Source organism: Ixodes scapularis, unplaced genomic scaffold (genome assembly GCF_016920785.2).
Source record: "Ixodes scapularis isolate PalLabHiFi unplaced genomic scaffold, ASM1692078v2 PGA_scaffold6__148_contigs__length_123643588, whole genome shotgun sequence".
NCBI lineage: Eukaryota > Metazoa > Arthropoda > Arachnida > Ixodida > Ixodidae > Ixodes > Ixodes scapularis.
In genome coordinates this window covers 103,014,356-103,034,068 of record NW_024609881.1, presented here as the reverse complement: position 1 = coordinate 103,034,068, position 19,713 = coordinate 103,014,356, and the positions used below count along the sequence as shown (strand labels likewise).

At 43.0% G+C, this 19,713-nt stretch overlaps 2 pseudogenes; one reads left to right on the top strand and one right to left on the bottom strand.

Moving 5' to 3' along the window:
* Positions 1-4,519: 4,519 nt before the first annotated feature.
* LOC120849118 lies at positions 4,520-5,518 on the bottom strand (annotated as a pseudogene).
* Positions 5,519-8,538: 3,020 nt separating this feature from the next.
* LOC115309327 overlaps positions 8,539-19,713 on the top strand; it is a 39,205-nt pseudogene continuing 28,030 nt past the window's right edge.

Here is a 19,713-nt window from a genome sequence, read left to right as displayed (position 1 = left end):
ATGAAGTTTAAAGAAGAAAGTTTTAACCCCCGGCTTAACTGGGATCCTCTTCATTCTTTTCAAAACATCCTGCCCTAGGCCTTCCCAGTATATGGCTCTGTACCTAGGTATAGAAAATACGCTGCTTCTTAAATCTTTATAGAGCTTTTTACGTGTAACGGTACTTAAATAATCCATAGAAAAACGTGTCTGCAACAGCCAAAAAGAGCTCACAATTTCTCTGAAATAACCACGAACATGACCGGGTATACAGTCTGTGGGCGACACTATCAGCTGAGGCAGCGCTCGCGCCAACCTCAGCTGACACACAGTTCTTAGAAAAGGGTCGGAAGTGTCCCGAAAAAACAAAAATCTATTCACTACCTGACGGAGAAACAGGTGGGACAATCCGAGTCCCCCGTCCCGGACTCGCCTAAACAAATTGTCCCTCGCGCACCTTTCCCAGGATGACCCCCAAATAAGAAGAGCAAACACTCTATGAAGTTAAACGATAACAAACATGGCTGCCGGCGTTTGCGGCGTTCTCAGCGAGCGTAGCTAGTTGAGCTCGTTTATATTTTATGAGTGCGAGTCGTTCTGAGTTCACCCAGGTGTTCAGAGGGAGACTTCCTCTCGGTTTCATACTTAGCGTGCAGCGCTGTCAAAGCTGAGCGCGTGGCTTCATCTATGGTTTTGTTTGCGCGAGTACGCGTGCAAATGGTCAACGAGATCAAGCCCCATGCTGGCGCCAGTAGGTTTGACAACGTTGCACACTAAGTATGAAACAGAGTAGAGTTTGCAGAAAACAACTGTCGCAAGTACGCGCCTTCAAAGGCACTGTGCGGGCGCTTGTTTTCGTAGTGGGACTGGCTTAAGCCTATAGCGTCCCATGTCAACTATGTTGCTTGATCTGGCTTTATTTGTTCCTTTGCGCGTGTTGATGCTGATTTAAGATTAGTTAGTTCGCGAAGAGCGGCCCCGCTGCTCTTTGAACTGTGCGCATGTCCTGATTGCAACCATAGTTTCTCTACCGAGACGATAGCTACACGGATAAGAATCTGCGAGCCACTTGGCTGGGGGGCAATCGGGCGTTCGGCTCCCATCAAGTTTGTCCAGGTACGTTCCCGTCATTTCGCTTCGAAAGACAAGTAGCTCTCGAGTGTGCAGCTCTCGAGTTTGTCAGTGCACATGACCTGCCAAACCTAGTATTTTTAGGTCGCGTCTTCGCTCACCAACACCAACTAGATTTTAAGGCCTCTCCTCTCTTCCTTTAACGTTGCGCTAAGGGCACGGCCGCCTGACATCTTCATTTTCCAGTCGTTCCGCAATGGCGGCGGAGACGTATAGCGCGTTTCGTCGAATTCGTTCTTCAGTTTGAAGTGATTTCTTACCGAACCAGGGATGATCTGTACGTGACAGTGTGGGCTGTGATGTGCACTGTGATGTGGAAGAAACGTGCATGAAACGTGGGCCCCTGGATATCTGCACGGAAAGTAATTTGAGATCGGAATAAGCAGGAAAGGGTTTCGGTTAGGCCTCGCTTTGTTGGACTTGTAGATGGTAATTTTTCTTGACAACTACGCTGCTTTTTAGTTCTATGTAATTTTGTGTGTAACGATATTTCTACGTGTCTTTTACGAATGACTAAACCTTAACTGGTTTAGGTTTAATCTGAGAATCCTGCTGATCACGAGAGTTCACTAAAGGACGACGACGAACTTCCGCGAAGCACGCAACAATATGGACGTTCTAAGCTCTGTGTAAATATTAAAAACCTTCTACTTTGACCACTGCGTATCCAACGAATTCGAGGTCGCATTTGACGACGGACGAACAGCGTGGGCGAATGGACTAGAACTCGGAGGCTCCGCTCGGTATTGTCGAGCCGAGCCGAGATGACCAGAGACGCCGGACACATCCATTGACGTCACACGATGTAGACAGGTGGAGAGGCCTCTTTCAGTCTAGGTGGTGTTCCGCTTACCCACCTTGCTCGCGGATGCCACGCGAAAAAACAAAACAAAACAAAAACAAAGAGGCTGAGAGCACTGTATTTTTATTTTGTTGGTTTTAGAGCGCAGCTCTTAGGGGCCCGTTTCCGGCTTGAGCGGCGTCGGCGTCGCCGTCGCCGTTGGCGACGCCGTCGGCGTAACCGCGAGGTCACGTGACCCCCAGAAGTCACGTGACCTCCAGAAGTCACGTGACTTCCCGATGTCACGTGACCCCCTTAGGTCACGTGACCCCCAGGAATCACGTGACCCCCTGAAGTCACGTGACTTCTGGGGGTCACGTGACCTCAGAGGGTCACGTGACCCTTTGAGGTCACGTGACCTCAAAGGGTCACCGGTTACCGGGCACGAGGGGGATTTAGAGATATTAATGGTGGTGTACTGGGTGCGGTTAGTCAAGAATTCGGATATCCAATTTACGATAGTGAGATGGATCTTAAATTCGTTAAGTTTTATTTTAAGACGTTGATGAGGGACCCTATCAAACGCTTTAGAAAAGTCGAGAAAAATGGCGTCAGTCTGAATGTTGGTATTAAAACCTGCGTGAATGTCATGAAGAAATGCCGTTAGTTTGGGTTTCGCAAGAGTACGCTTTCCGAAAACCATGTTGGTGATTAAAAAGTAGGTTGTTATTTTCTATATAATTGATTATATTGGAGTAAAGTACGTGTTCCATGAGCTTAGATGATACGCTAGTTAGGGAGATGGGCCGATAGTTTGTAATTAGGTGGCGGTCACCAGATTTGAACACAGGGGTTACGTTTCCAATTTTCCAATCCCTCGGAATTTCAGAAAGTTTAATTGACTGGGAAAATATGTCACAAAGAAAAGCTGCGGAAATGTGTTTCGTGTTTATTAGAACCTTCGAATCGATTTGGTCATCCCCTGAGCTGGAAGACAGCTTCAAGTTCTTAATTGCTTTCAGGACGCCGGCATAGTCAAAAGTGATGGGCCCCATAGGAGTGTGCAATGACTGGCGTGGGACAGGAATATTAATCAGGTTTTCTTCTGTAAAGACAGAACTAAATAAGTTATTAAGTGAAAGAGCACTTTGGTGATCGGAAAGATTATGCCCGCTGTTGTCAGTGAATTGCAAGGGAGACGACGTAGAAGGATTAATAATCTTCCAAAATTTCTTTGGCTTGTTAACCAAAATGTTGGAGAGGTCCCGAGTATAGAATTTAGTTTTCGCTTCATTTATAGCTGTTTTGCATCCCGTTGCACAATCGTGGTATTTGTTCCAGGCTTCCAGTGTGTCGCAACACTTAGCCTGTCTATAAAGCCTTTTTTTTTTGTTGGCCTGCTTATGAATGGTTTTGTTATACCACGGATTGTTGTTATCAGAGATGACACGAGTGAGTGGTATGAAAGACTCAATAAGTTGAATTAGTTTATCTTTGTACAGCGTCCAGTTATCGTTGACAGATCTTTCCTCAAAACCGTTAAAGAACGTGTCGTAGAAGTGTTCCAGTTGAGAGTTGATAGAGCTATAGTCGGCACCCGCGTAATTCCGAATGAATTTAGTATAGCGTGATTTGTGAGGAGTGGTAAGGAAGAGTGTTAATTCGATAACAAGATGGTCACTAATGCCGGGTAAGTATGTAACGTTACTGATAAGGTCTGGCTCTTGCGTTAGGCACAAGTCCAGCACATTGCTGCAGATTTTGGTAGTTCTGGTTGGTTGAGTGATAACGTTGGAAAAATTAAAGTCAAGGCAAAGGTCTACAAAAGCATCGGAAAAAGCACTGCCGGAGGAGAGGGCAGTCCAGTCAATGTCTGGGAAATTAAAGTCTCCAAGAAGTACAAGGGTGGCACTAGAAAAAAGGGATGTAACCTGAAGGAGACACTTATGAAGCTCAGTAATGAAATCCCTACCACTATCTGGCGGCCTGTAACATACACCCATTATAATACTTGGCTTAGAGGTAAGGCATACCCAGACGATTTCCAGGCTTGTTTCTACCGAGATAAGCCTTGATGGGATACGCTTATTCACAGCTAAAAGAACACCACCCCCTTTCTTTCCGACGCGGTCAGTTCGGTAAACACGAAAGCCAAAATGTGGAGGAAACAATTCTGCGTCAGCGATATCAGGGTTTAACCATGTTTCAGTAAGAAAAACAAAGTCGGCGTTGCATGTATCAATCAAAGAGTGCACGTCTTCCCTTTTAGGTATGAAACTTCTAATGTTAGTGAACAGTACAGAATGCTCAACGGGCACATCACAGTTGCGTTTGACTCTGGTCGACAGAACCTGATGGGGGCGCGGCGAGAAAGGGAAGCGGCGTAGACGCCTGTTTTTTTTTTCTCGAACCAAACTCTGCACCGTGTCAAATATAAAGCACTTGTCATCCATCAACAGCTTGTCGTGACGAAGTCTAAAGGGCAAACCCTTTGATCGGGCAAATTCAAGCAGTTTGCGGCGCGCGAGTCGGACACATACCGGGAAATCCTCACTGATAGCAAAAGGCGAGTTTTTTAGTTTGTATGCTGATGACATTATACTTTCTTTTTCTTTGAATGAAGAGAACTTAACAATAATTGGGCGACACTTTCGTTCGTTGAAGGAGCCCAAACGACGCGCTCTTTCGATTCTGATTGGGTCAACACGAATGCAGAGTTTTTCGAAGCACAGTTCGACGACCAAACCTTCGGACTCATTCCAAGTTTCCTTATCTTTATCAGGGAGACCGAAGAATAACAGATTTGATCTACGGGACCTGCCCTCCGCATCATCACAGCGCGTTTTTAGATTAGATAGATCACGTAGAGCGGCCGATAACTGAGGCTCTTCACTTGTGGCAGCGTCCCTCTCCTTCAACTTTATTGATGCTACGTCGTTATTTAACTGAGCGTTCTGTCCTGTAACCGTTAGAAGAGACTCATCGGTTTGTTTTAGTCTTTCTCTCAGTTCATTAGTTAGCAGAGTATTCTGTTCGGAAACCGCTAAGAGCGTTTCATCGGTTTGTTTTAGCTTTGCCTTGAGTTCGAGTACTTCCTGTTGAAGTGAGGTTAATATACTCTCGAGTTTTAGGATATCGTTGTTGAGATCTTGCACAAATTCAACCTCAACCTTTGACATAGGGCCTGGATTTCTCTCTACGTCACCGCACAAAAGGAGTAACAACACTCTAAATGATTCAATGCAGGCTTCAGGGCATGGAAGCTTAAAAAGGCAAATATTATTAGAACAGAAACAATGACAGGATCTCTGTTTACTAACCTGCAATACGAAGATGAAAAAGTTCAAGTACTTCATAGCTGGAAAGCTTCCATGCCCACGGGCGAGCAGCGCGTCGAAGTCGCCTCTTATAGGCGGCACAGGTGGTGTCGATGCCGTAGGTGATGCTGGTGATCGGTTCAGTCCTTCGATGCGGGGGCAGTTCACGTCGGTGGATGACACCGCAGCAGGGGTACACTGGCACTTGGAAAGCAGCAAAGTTGTCGTCATGCTGCCGATCAGGTTGGGACCCGCGTCCGAGCTCGCTCAGGAACTGCAATACGAAGATGAAAAAGTTCAAGTACTTCATAGTTCAAGTTCAAGTTTTCAAGTTTTATTCGCCTCAAAGACGTTCGTTCGAACGTATTACATGAGGGGGGGGGGGGGGGTAGAAAAATACAATCAAATGCAAGATGGAATGGCAATCAAAGAACTAACTGAGGTGAAAAATTAACAACAAGCAAAAACAAAGAACGAACTATACAGGATTCGGAACAAAGTTTACACAAACCGGGCACAGCAGAACTGGGAACACAGTGTGCAATTTATAGTAAACACAAGCAGACATGGCGCGGAAAACATATCATGGAACCAAAGCCGAAGTTTTTTCGCGGAATATTATTTCGTTCTGTTCAGTGACTATGTCGTTAGGGAGAGAATTCCAATTTTTAATGGACAGAGCAAGAGGAGAGTATTTGTATCTATTAGTGCGACCGAACATAGGTGCAATTTTTAAGGAATGATCATGACGCAAAGAAATGTATGAGGCAGGCTTACAGTGAGTGAGCATGAATGATGGCATGTTGTAATAAAACTTATGAAAAAGAGTAAGGCGAGCGACTGTCCGACGTGATTCAAGAGAAGTTAAATTAGAAAGAACCTTTAGTTGGGAGACACTGATTTTCGTACTGTAGTTTCGATGAATGAAGCGGACGGCCTTATTCTGGACTGATTCTAGTCTATTAATGAGGTAAAGTTGATGAGGAGCCCATATGGTGCTAGCAAATTCAAGTTTCGATCTAACGAGGGTTTTATATGCAGTAAGTTTCACGTCCTGTTGAGCAAGGTATAAATGCCTTCTCAGAAATCCCAGAGTTCTTAATGATGTATTAACGATGTTTTCGATATGGGCATTCCAGGTTAGATCATCGGTAAAAGTGATACCTAAGTACTTGTATGAATGAGTAGATAAAATAGGATCGCAAAAAATTGAGTACGAGGGATTGTGGTGTTTTGAGGAATTAAAAGAAACGAGCTTGGTTTTAGTAACATTTATGTTCATTTGCCATGTTAAGCACCATTCACCCAAGATGTCGATGTCGCGTTGAAGGAGTTCCGAATCGCTAGGATGAGAAATTCGGCGGTACAGTACACAGTCATCAGCAAAAAGCCTTACTGATGACGAGATTAGTGAAGGTAAGTCGTTTATGTAGATGAGAAACAAAAGTGGACCTAAGACGCTGCCCTGTGGAACTCCGGATTTAACTGTAATGGCGGGCGAGGACGTGTCATCTATACATACATACTGCTTACGATTGGTGAGAAATGATGAGATCCAACTGACGATTTTGTCATTTATGTTTAATTGAGAAAGTTTTAGAAGTAAGCGTTGAAGAAGTAGCTGGAAAGCTTCCATGCCCACTCACGAATATTATTTTCTAGACACTAAATCTGCGTTCCCATACATTTGCTATCGACGGGTATCAACTTAGTTTTAATTATTTTTCACAAAGACCTGCGTATAATTTTTAAGTTTAAAGAAAAAAATGTGGCCATTTTTTTTTTGTAGCCCGCTGCATTAAAAAAAATACTTTTTTTGTTTTGCCTTTTCTCGGTAAACGGTAAACGGTTTTCTCGGCGTCGGTAAACGAGGTTTGTAAAACACCTCTAAAAATAAACAGGAGAGTGTGTTGATATAATATTTTTGAATATTTTAAGTGCGGTCATGTAGAATAGAAAACACAACATACACGGACGACGTGTCTGTTTGCTCAACACTCACAGAGACGGTATTTTTCTGTCTTTTTTTTTTGTTGAAAGTGGCGTTCGATTGCATCGAACATGGCGTTCGACTTCGATGTCGTCGGCTGCGAAAACTAACGTTGCGGACGTCGAGTGGAGCAACACGGGTGGTGCCAACTTCATTTCACAATCTCCTTTATGTTTTTCCTTTTTTTTTTTGTCAGAGCCGACGTAAAAATTTCGTTTAGTGCAAATAAGCTCGGGGGTAGTTTCCAGAAAGTCAATGCAGTTATACTGCCCGGGTTGAAGAAATCTTTATTAATAGCGCAACACCCATCAACTGTGCTTGAGGTCAGTGCTACCTGAAAGAAATTCGAGCTCTTTGCAACGCTTGAAATATATTGCCGAGGGCACAGTTTCCTTTAAAACAGAAAGCTTTCCACACACACAAAAAAAGCTTTTGTTAGTAACAATTAAGAAAAAAAAAACACCACCTTAAATTTGAGTCGCATGTATTGGCGTGGAGCAGTCTACCGCCAAACAGTTCGACTTCATGCGTATTCGCATCGAGAAAAGAATTGGAAGGGTCCTCAGAGATGAAAGGCATGACGACCTAGTCCTTTGTCCACTTTCGGTGATCGGAAGTCAGAATACGAAAAAGTTTCCGCATCGCACTTAGTGACAAAGCGTCCATGCCCTGGAAATGCGTAGAAACCGAAACTCAAGATACTGGACGCTACTAAGATGGCCGCGTGCACAGTTCTGAGAGACCACAAGCAGTTTCGCATTTCGTCTATTGTCATGGAAACCAGTTGTTTAGATTAAAGGCCCGTTCACACTCTTGCGACCGAGTACGACTGAGAGAGACGAGATCTCTTACAACTTCTTAAATGTTTCTAGAATGAGGGAACACATTGACATTGTGGCGCCATCTATGCGGTGACCCTAGAACTGCATTTCACAAAAGCGAAGGTTTTGCGGGATTTCCGAGGTCAAATGTGCGTAATACCCATAGAAAGGCTCGTTTATAACATTGACAAAAGCTTTTCGAGCCAAAAAAGAAAGGATATTGCGCGAGAAATAAAAAAAAAATATGCCGGACCGCCGAGTTTACACTGCATCCCAATAGATGGCGCCAGTGTGTTTTCTGGTTTAAGAAGTTTTAAGGAACCCAGGTTTAAGAGGTCGCAAGCAGTCGCAAGAGTGTGAGCGGGCCTTAAGGGTGATGAATGTACGATGATAGGCGGCCAGTGATACGAGTTGTCTTTTTTAAAATAGGTATCTGACAGGATTAATACAAAGAGGCCCGCACTTTGGGCGTGCAGGTATCGCAGACATCAACGTAGCCCCTGAAATATCCAAAGAGGGATGCTCGTCATCGTCGCCGTGTCAACCCTTTTGGTCGTTCTGGTCATCAGCCTCCTAAAGGGGTCTCCAAACAGGACACTACAAAACGCACGACTCCGACAAATCGTGAAAATCGAAGAGGACGCTTCTGTTTTTACGATTTGTCGGAGTCGTGAAAATTTTTGCAGGAGTCGTGAAAATGTTCACGATCCCAACTTCTCTCCTCGCCTCCTCCACCTTTCTCTGACGTCACACGCCACCTGCGTCTGGCTCACCTCGCCAACGCCCTCGCGTACCGCCGTCGCCTCGGCTCGAAGGCCAAGGGGGTCCCGTTTCGGGTGGATTTGGGACATTCCTGCGTCGAAGGGTGTGTTTCGCCCGCCTCGGATCTGCTTTCTTTGTCGAGATTCACTTTCGTCGTGATGGCGTCCGACGCGGTTCCGTACTGTGAGCGGAGGCCTTGAGCGATTGACCGACAGCCAACAGAGCGTGTGAGTGGCTCTCCGGACCCACGTGATGAGCAGAGCAAGGCCGCCGTGGAGGAAGCGAGGGGGAGATTTGACGGGGGGAGGTTTCCCCCCGGGAGCTTTGACGGAGGGAAATTTCCCTCCGACGGCCGGAAGCGGAGCGCGACACGATTTGCCGGAGTCGTGAGTTTTGTAGTATCCTGTTTGGACAGGCCTTAAGGTGAGTTGTTGAAGTTTATGACGCAGAGACTGGCTCCACTAAAATGACGGAGTCAACCAAACATCATGAAACTACTTAAAAAAAGAAGCTGTTCTGTAATATAGACCTTTTTTCACAGGGGCGCCGCCATCTTGAAGTTTGTCACTTCCAGTACGGGTGATAATGTTTATTTTGCCATATCCGCGTCAATATAAGACATTTGGGGCATAAGTGGAACCGTCACACATTCTCGTTTTGCCTCCCATCTAGTTTTTACTATTTACAAGTTGAAATGTGTTATTCTTTCGTCGTCCATACCGGATACACCTATTAGGTGGCTGTAGACCAGAGCAAACGAAAATAGGTCTATAGACTATCGCCTCCAAAAGTAGTCCAAGTAAAGGAACAGTTATGTAATTGAAATGCAATATGGTATATTACTGGTTTGCCGTAAAGAATGCCGTATCTGTATAACACTTATTGCCAGTGTTTGAATACGGTAGTTATTCATGATATTTCAAAAAGCGGGGGCTAATTTTCACAGAAATCTGCTTAAACAAAAGATGAATTTCGACGATCCCCAGCAAGTTTTTTTGAAATACGCTATTTTATATACTATTTTCAAACAGAACGCAGTTGAGACTTGAAAACTAATTTTGATATCAAAATATAAATTTCTGAACAATAATTGAACCGATATTTGTTGTGAAAGCAGGGTGCTATCCTCTTAACCCCTTCGCATTGACAAAAAATATATTTTTTGTTTGTAAGATGTGCTACAAGGTATAATACACTTTTTACTCTCTTCATGGATGTGCTATTTCTGGAATAAGTGGCCTACATTTCAAGAAAGCATCTGTATCAAAACTTTTTTGTCTGGCAGCTATGATTTTACTAGAATTTGTAATAAGGGTGATTAATCAAGTGCATAAGCAAGATGTCAATAAAACGTATTACGGTTTTGAAAGCTGTTGAACTGTTTTTACGATGCGATGACGCGCAAACACTGATAGGCTCTCAAGATTACGCTGAACAACTCAAGAAATACCAACCTTAAATCGATCATTAAAATGTCACGAATCAAGTTAGGCGCACCATCAAGTATGGAGTGTATGTATGTTTAACAGATGGAGAAAGAAGACGTTTTCCTACTTCAAAGACATCGGAATTCCTGGACCCAAGCCAAACTTCATTTGGGGCAATCTTTGGGAATATCATGAAAAAGTAAATATTGTTCATATTAATTTCCAGTGGTTTTCAGGAGCAAAATATAACTTACATCTCGATCCTTATTGACAAGGTATGGTGTTCACTCTTAATAAAAGTTGATATTTCGACGAATTTCTTTTGACTTACCTGCTCAAGAAATATTTTCGCAACGACGAAAATATCTAGTTTCTACGCCTCATTGATATGTTGGATGGTTATTTTCAGAGTATTGTTAATTTTTATTTGTGCAAAATCAGAGTTCTTTTACCCCATCATTCCGCTTACATCCACGGAAATAAGAGTAAAGGAAGACTGTCAACTGGGACGTTGTTTTTGGTCTTATGATCGAACGCGATGGTTTCAAGCTTCTACCGTGCTTGCAACACATACCATTGACCTTGTCGTTCACATTTAATAATCTTGGTCATATATCGCCAGGAGTAGTAACCACAGAGCCGCATTCACTCTGCTCAAACATTTTTCAACAGGCACGGTATTCGCATAAAAACATGATGACACAGAAGCATTTGCGGACATGCCTCAAGCATCTTCGAACCATGTTTTCTTCACACATGCGTATGCTTGCAACATGACTGCAGACGGTCTTTTGTACGTTGTATAAGCAGTGTGACCGCAGCCTAAGAGTACGCCACCGAAACATCTCGTCGTCAGTACCGACGGAATCCCACGGGGAAGGGTGGGGGGGGGAGGGGGGTACGAAGGCTCCCCCCTTGCACCCCTCTTCGGACGCCCTTTTGCGTATACTAGGCATATACTGGTATAAACAAATTTTTTAGTTGCAGAACATTGTCGAATGATAAATACCAGCTTTAGAAATTAGTGGGCAAGTCAAGATGACCCAGGCTTATGGTACTTTTCAGTTACCGAGATTTCATCTATTGGAAATTGCGTGATACACACTAAGCTATAAAGACGTAACCATGAGTTTACTAAAATTTAATCGAAATTCGAAGTTTTTCAAGAAAGATAAAATATAGATTTCCACCGAAAAGAGCGAGAGCTGTGTCATTTAAGTTGCTAGATCAACTTTCGAAGACTTGGTAAGATTTGCTGAAGGGTGTCCTTGAGTGCGTATTTCGTAGTTTAATCAATACTGATCGACTCATATTTTGATAGGTATTTATTGTTTTTACTTACAGGGGATTTACCGGGCTCTGAATAAGTGGTGCAGGGAATACGGCGATATATTTGGGTAAGAGCCTCATTGTAATGAACTTTGGTAGATTTTAAAAAGAGTTCAAACTCAGAAATAATTACATGAAGCTCTATACTTTACATTGACATTAACGTTTGAAAACTGTGTTCATTGTGGTATCAGCATGGTTTATAATATTTTTAGTTGTTATTTGTTATTTCGCAATATTCTGAAGTGTTTTTGCTGCACAAAAATTGTTTTATTACATTTCAGCTTCACAAAAAGTCATAGTTAACGGGCTGCCTAAGTTTTATACAACTGGAGTCATATTTTGGAAGACCACGACACTAAGGCATAATCTTCGCATATCACCGCCATATTTCTAGAAAATATGTCTACTTTTAGCAATTTTTAATCAGCGAATTCGGGCTAACCCCTATTTAATACTATATTTCAATGGAATACATCGTCTTTAACACATCATAATAATGCAGTGTCTACAAATCAATTGGCTACCGCAATAAGTAGCTGTTTCAACTTATACACATCCCCATTCTTCGCAGAAACGTACATTCGTCATCGATATTTTTTCAGCTTCTACAATGGAGATGTTTCAATGTTGGGTTGCGGGATCTTAAGTTCTTGAAGCACGTCTTTGTCAAAAAATTCTCCAACTTCACCGACCGTGGCGTGAGTGTTACTTTTGGCGATACTCAGGATACTGACTTAGAGCTTTTATTTTAGTCAAGTCTCATCGATTTTTAAAAAAAAATATTTTTGCAAGCTTCCAGATAAACATTACAGCACTAATGGACAAATTCACGTTCAAAGTTGACACAAATCTTGAAGTCAGGCCGAAGTCAACGCTGGTTACCTTCAGAGTACTACAGTATTCGGTTTTCGGGCTTGAAACTAAACGGATATATGTTATGCTTTACGTAATTAATAAAATCGTGGATCCAAATATACTGTCTCCCGCATTTTTTAGGATTGTAAACATGTCTGCCATTCTGAGGAAATGGATTTGTGGATGAGTTGATGCGGAGCAGGAGTTGTGTTTCTTTTGGGTTTTCAGTGTGGGGTGTCAAGTGTCTTCCTTTTTGAAGATGTGGTGTGTCGCGTTTGATTTATTTATGTTTTTTTTCTTAATAGCTAACTATGGTGAAGAACCAAACGCATCCCTTCATCGGCAGGGGCGTGGCTCATGCAAAGGGCTCCCACTGGAAAAACATTCGCTCGTGCATCTCTTCCGGTTTCACTATACTCAAGATCAAGCAGGTCAGAGAGACGTTGGTCGGCCGTATCTGCAACGAGGACATAGCAGGAACCGTTGTCTACAGTCATGAAGAAAACACTGATAATGTTTCGAACGATTGCTATCTAGCGAATAATTTTTACGAGACCAATTCAAACTCTAGCCAAGCAAAGAGCAGAGTACCAAGAGCCACGCAAAGAGCAAACTTCAAAGAGCAAAGATGAACGAGCAAATAGCACAAATCAAAGAGAAACGAACAAGAGCAAGATACTAGGGACGTGAGACCATGCGGAAGTCCTGCATTGTGCCCTCTCCTTTGTTCTCTGTGTACTTTGTCTGTCTAACTAAAGTTAAAGTTTGAGATATTTTGTAAGTTTTTTTTGAAAAAGTATATTTATTATATTTTAAGAATTGCATGCATAATACACCCGAGAATTGTTAGGAAATGCTTGTTTGCGAAAATGAACTAAATTCTCTTGGCAGAAACAGAGGATCAAGAGCCAGGTAAAGAGAAGAAATCAAAGCACAAAGAGCAAAGAAAAAAATAATCAAGGGAGTGAGCACAATGCAGAAAACGTGCGTCATCTCTAGTTGATTGTTTTACGTGATCTCACTATTTCTAACACAAGTAAAAGTTTGAGAGTTCTGGCGGGCTTGTGGGCTTGTTTAAGGTCCCTGTGATGATAAAAGTTTCAAAGAAATTCAGAGATAATACTCCACTAAAAGTAAGAAAACGCTTGATTATACTTTTGTATTTGTATACCTAGATGATGGATCACAACACTGAAGTTGGCGACGTGTTTGTGAAAGTTCTCGACAAGAACGTCGACAAGGGCAAGGAGGTGTGCATGCTCGAGACAATGCAGGGCCTCGCGATGGACTACATTGGTCGGGCGGCGTTTGGAATCAACACCACGTTTCAGGATGACTTAAAGAATCCTTTTTTGATAACGGCCCAGCGAACATTGAAAGAAGTCATGACCGGACCTTTCCACGTACCGTCCCGTAAGTTCGCATGTTCTCACTTCTCGAATCTTTAGTTGGTAGACAAACGATGACGACGTTGCTGTGCATTTATAAGTGTCTACTACTTCTAGCCGCCGTTTTTTTCTGTCTTGTTAAAACGTGGTGACAACAAAATAGGACAGTTGAAGTTAATGCATTCGATTTCATGAGGCTTTAGATGCTAGGGTTTTTATTTCGAACAGAAAAGAACGTCAATGAAGCTATATCATCTCTCGTATGCTTGGCTTAATGGAAGAAGGTTATATGAAAGTGATTTTTTTTTGTTTGCTATTTCTAAACTAGTTGCCTATATGATATTAGTGTTCAGACTATTAGGTGTCGTGAGGTAAATCACTGAGGTACATTGAAATTAAGGAGCTCCCAAGAATAAGTACTAAAAAATTGGAGGAAATCAAAGTATCCCATCGAAATGTCGAAACAATGCTAAAAAAGGTGCTTTTTAAAATGAAAAACCTATTACCTTTCTACCGCGTCTAGCTTGGAACGCTGGATATGGTTAAATATAACACCCCTTGGACAGCACAGAAACTAGAAATCATTGTTTCCAAAACAACTTTCAGTGAAAGATAGATATCTTCTTCAATATAAATTGAACTCTAGAATTAAATGCGAAACCACTACTCACATATATTATGGATGTTTGAATTATAAAATTAGTATGCGTTTGTATTGCGGCTAGAAAAAAAAGTGATTGCGGAGAACTGCACCCTTAATTTCACATTGTCAGTTTAATATTAAAGTTTGCTGACCTTCGCCTTTGACATCTAGGGATTAATATTCCAGCCCGCACAACATCGCTCAGCGCGCTGGCTGCTCCAATACTTTGGTTAAACCAGATACTTGGATCATTCTCGTTCATTAGGTTTACTCAAGAGACAGCTAAGGTGATCAACTCCGCAAGAAAAATCCAGAGGTTGGTTCGTCTTCATGATAGCATTATAAGTTAATTAAATCTTGAGATCTTAATCTCGGCCAGTATAAATAGGAAACAAATCTCGTGAAAATTTCGAAGTCTTATGGGAGGCTGCGTTTTGAGTTGTTGCGACGAGCTCTGACAATTACTGTGTTTTGTTAACGTATTGCTCCTTAACTACAAATCAAGGACAGTCGTTGGTGCGAATGTTTTTTTCATGTAGATCCGCGTTTCGATGTCAGTTCGGTGGTTTTTGTCAACCGATAAACGAACTCTATACGCAATAGATCAACAGCATTGCTAATGAAAGTGTAATTTCGATGTATTTTTTCACCTGGGCACGCAAATTACATGTTAATTTCAATCCGTTTTTTTTGGCCAAAAAATTGAAAAGGTAGTTGTAGGTATACATAAGGAATTATTTGTTCTGTGTCTTACAAGCCTATGTAAAAAAAAGAGCAACTAAAAAAAAAACGAAGACAAATAGGGCAAGAGAGCGACGGCCACCCGTGAAAATGACGGCCACCCGTGAAAATAAAAAGAAGCGCAGGGCCTACGTGGGCCTGCGCAAAAGACGAGGTCTCACATGACGAAGTGGTGAGGCGAGGACCGGCGGAGCCCAAGGGCGGGAAAGCCCCGGAAGAGAAGACACGTCAGGCAGGGTCAAGGTCCAAACACGTACTGATTTATATAACGGTAAACAAACATGGGGGTCAAGCGCCACGGGGACGCGACCCTGACAACACGGGCACAATGGTGGACAGTGACACCATCTAAGTAGTGTATATAGAACTTGCGAAAAATTTAAATACAACAGAGAGCCCACCGCGCGCGTGGCCGGAGCCGTCGGCGCTCGCTGGCTGCGAGGTTTTTGAGAGCGAAGGGGAAATTCGGGGAAAGGGGGGGGGGGGGGGGCCTTTCGCGTCGCGCTCGCCGTGATAACAAAGTTGCTCAAAATAGCGGGTGAGCCGTGCGTTTTGCCTGCTGTCGTTGCGTGCTACTGCAGTGCGGAGGCGCTGCCGTAGCAAGTGATGATGCGCTGCTCCTGCGCTTTATAAACAAAGCACCACCAGCCGTCACAGTGAAATTACCTGTTTGTCTTCCCCTCTCCTTACATTAAACAAATTCTTATGTTCTGCGGTTGATAAACACGTTTCGTCGCGTGTTCAGGCTTGACATCATGTACAATGTTGGTGTATGTATTGCACTTCTATCGCGCTCCTTGCTTGAGCGTCTGTTACAGACAAAAGTGATCGCGAAGAAAGTAGTATATTCTCCAGATCGGCATCGTCGGCTACAAAGCCAGAAGCTTTGCGACTTGATATTACCCTACTTTGCTGTAAAAACCGCGCACAAGCCAGCAGCGTGGAAGAAGCGCAATAAATACACAAATAATGCGCATGATGTCAACCCTGAACATGCGACTAAACGTGTTTATCCACCGCAGATCATAATAATTTGTTTAAGGTAAGAAGAGGGAAGACAAATACGTAATTTCACTGTGACGGCTGGCGGTGCTTCGTTTATAAAGCAGAGGGCAGCGCACCATAACTTGCTATGCCAGTGCCTCTGCGCGGCAGTAGCACGCAACGAGCGCAGGCAAGACGCACGGCGCACCCGCTATTTTGCGCCATTGTCTTATCAAGGCGAGCGCGACGAGATAGCGAAGTTTCCCTCGCTCTCAAACATCTCGCAGCCATTAAAAGCGCCGCTGCACGGGCGAGCCCGATCCTGCCACACGTGGGGTGGGCTCTAAACTTTTGAAAAAGGCTGTATATAAAAATTAACGCTGGAAGATTCAAATTGGTTGGAGCTGCAGACAGGTTAGGGGATTTGTTTCATGTAAACCATTATATGAATAAAACGGACACACCCTAAACCATCATAATTTAATTACGAAGTCCTATCTAAAATTATTATGAATCCATTCTTTTGATATTGCTCACGCTGTTATAAGATGTTCTATAATACGATATGTTTGCATGAGGCTTTCGCAATCACAATTCCATCATTGCCGGTTTCGAAAAGCCAGAAAGGTAAAAAAAAAAAAAACAGCTGAACTATAGACGAACACTGTAACACGGAAATGTATACAATATATGGAGGCAGGCATGAACTGCGACAAAGAGTACTGCCGGACCAGAGCAAATAGAGGTAGAATCCACAACTGACCCAACTCCACATTAGGCGCCAGTCGTGGATGGTGAAAAGATGAGTACCATCTGCGACGGTGTTCTGGCTCGAACTAACCCCGCGCGCCCGCTCTTCACGCGCTTCCGAGCCATCTTTACTTTTCTCTTTCATCGTCCTCATGTAGAACAGTCTATCCGAAAACTGGCCCGTAGATAGAAACATATCGTAGTTTTCTATATTTGAACACTGCGATTTTGGCGATAGAAGAATTATACTATACTCTACATGCAATTCGCTGAACCCCGATATTTACCTAATCGTTTTATTTTTGTGGCTTTGACAGGAGTATCGATTCGGGGAGGGTTTTCAGGGTTAATGTTTTGCAGAAAGTTCGGGGTTACGGTAGTTTATTTTTGTTAGATCCTTAATTCTTTTAAATTCAAAGTCTAATTTTATTGTGTTCCCGATTAAAAAAAAAAAAAGGGTTCGGAGGTGAACTTACACTACATTTATAGGAACTCACCCGTAGTGAATATTTTTGAAGCTACATTTAGCATTGGCACCCATGTCATAGGCAACGTTACTGAGGCAAGTTTTGCCTCAGTAACAGCCGATACTTAGAAATAACCAAACTCGTGGCCACCGGGAAGCATGGGAGCTTCACCTGCCATCTCCCTCCATTGTAATGCATACGGGTTCGTAGTTTTCACCGTTATGAAAACACCACCCCTCGTCTTGGAAACACAAATAATATGGTCCAAACTGGAAACCTTAACAATGTTTTTTGTTGTGACCCAGAGGTACCATGTCCTTTTGTCCTGAGCGGACCTTGACGAGCGGAAAGATGAACCCCCTTTTGTCAGTAGTCCGAGATTTCAAAGGAACCTGAAGTGGCCTCTCCTCAGGAGAATTAACCTTGTGCTCTTCTGAAATTTATTTGAAAATACCGTCTTTTTTGCTTTTTATTCTGTCTCAGTGACCCTGAAATTTGGAGCTTTTCGGATAAATCCCAATACCAGCGAGTCTTATTCGGAATTTTTCAGACTTATACGAAAACACATAACCCTAGTTGTAATAAATATGAACCAATTGGTACCATGAAAAAGAACGCTTATTGAAAATAGTCAAGGGTGAGTTCTACAATCCATTTACATTTTAAATTATTTTTTTGTAGCTGCGAAGGAACGACATTCTTCAGAATCTAATCGATGCGGAGTACGAGGAGCCAGCTGCAGCGCAGGCATCCTCAAATAATGAAACTACGAAAGGCACCACGAAAGGTACGCGAGACGAATGCTTATTAGTTTTATTAAACCCCTACAGCTTTTCGATCGATGTTAATGCGGCCACACGACAATTTTCGCAAGAGATTGAGTTTCTCCTGAAACATATTTTAGGTTACCTTGAGTACACATTCTGTTCGAACCCCTTAGCTATGCAACATCGGTCAGAGTTTGAGGTGTTGGTGATGCGTGCATTGTCAGAAGCTACCGGAAGCACGCGTCTTCATGAAACGCTGAAAGACCGTATGTTAGTCTTTCAGTAATTTGTTTATCCAATAAGAAGTTTTATCGGTACCACGCTCTAATGGTCATTGTGGCTGTGTTCCAAATGTTACCCAAATGAACCCGAGTTACTCCGGCGGGTCGTGTCACATGACAACACAGATTGAAGAACGCTTGACGCGGGTAGGTTTTGGAACGCCAAGGTACAAAACTCTTACCCTGGAGTAAGATCGAGTAAATTTTGGAATACGGCCGGTGTTGCATTGGCAAAATGGTGCCCACCCTTCACTGCAGCAGCTTAGTTGTTGGAGCGCAACACCCATCGCCTTTCTTCGTGGTGAAAATTGATTAAAGAAAGACCAGTGATTGGTGCCCCGGAATAATTGAGATCGCCAATCAGTCGCTTTATAGGCAAACAGAGGCCTCTGAGAGGATAGCTTAATTTTGTGGTGCAAAATAACAACGACAGACGGTTCGGGGTTTTTGCTTCCGACCCTGTGAACGAAATATGCAACCTAGAATAAGGTGACACGCAGTTCGAAGTTTATACTCATTTTTTCTACGGTTGATGCACAATGGTTTGTTTGAAAGTCCTATGGTCGCTCACTGCTTAAGATTAGCGGGACGTAGATAGGCCGGAGAATTTTATTATTTGCTTCGCAGCCAATGATTTTGGGGCACTATCCTATTACGACTATCAAGGATCGACCACGAAACAAGACACGGGAGCGTAGCAAGTCACACCCGGCGTTCCTTAAGCTTTTGGTTACTCTGATAGCTTATTATGACGTAATGCTTGGTAAAGGTGTTTTCCTATACAAAGCCCACGGCTATGTTAATACTGTTTCGTAAGTACCCCGCTACTAGGTTCATATTGGGGATCTTAAATTGTAGGGCTTGTTTCTGAGCACTCATGAATACTCTGTGGTGTTTTAACTTTGTTAAATAATCCTTATGCGCGAAGAATAAAGCTCAATAAACAAAAACCGCCAGGCAAGAGCTGCATTAATATTTTCTTTTTTGGTCTGACAGATGTTTCTAAGACGAGGACATTAACGTCGGAAGAAGTGGTCATGAACACCACAATGCTCTTTGTCGCAGGGTGAGTTTGATTTGCTTATTCGTTTGATATAATTACTGTGTCAGGGTTGAGTCATGTTGGTGGTCAAAACAGCGTTTTCTAAATTTGTCAGCGCCACCAAACTTGTTATCTGGTGTCACGTCAGAAACTGGTTTTGGCACACCTGAAGTGCCATCTTTGTTTGGACTGACACAAATTCATGTACTCGCAAATCCAGGCCGAACACGATCAGATTTTAACATTATTTAGCGG